Below are 207 nucleotides of genomic sequence, written 5' to 3' on the forward strand. Positions count from 1 at the left end.
TCTGCATCCTATTATCCTTGAGCTGCTCGGAGGCCTGGTTGCCCCAAATAACATGGAACCCAAAGGGGCAGTTAATAGAGACTGGTAGTGTGGTGTGATGTTGTGTACTTGTTTTTCAGTTTCTTTGGTTTCAAACCTTTTCCCCCATTTACACAAGCCCATGACGCTGAACTATTTCACTCTTTCAATCACAAACTAGCTCAAAGA

The sequence above is a fragment of the Mauremys mutica genome, chromosome 1, assembly GCF_020497125.1.
Source record: "Mauremys mutica isolate MM-2020 ecotype Southern chromosome 1, ASM2049712v1, whole genome shotgun sequence".
Classification (NCBI taxonomy): Eukaryota; Metazoa; Chordata; order Testudines; family Geoemydidae; genus Mauremys; species Mauremys mutica.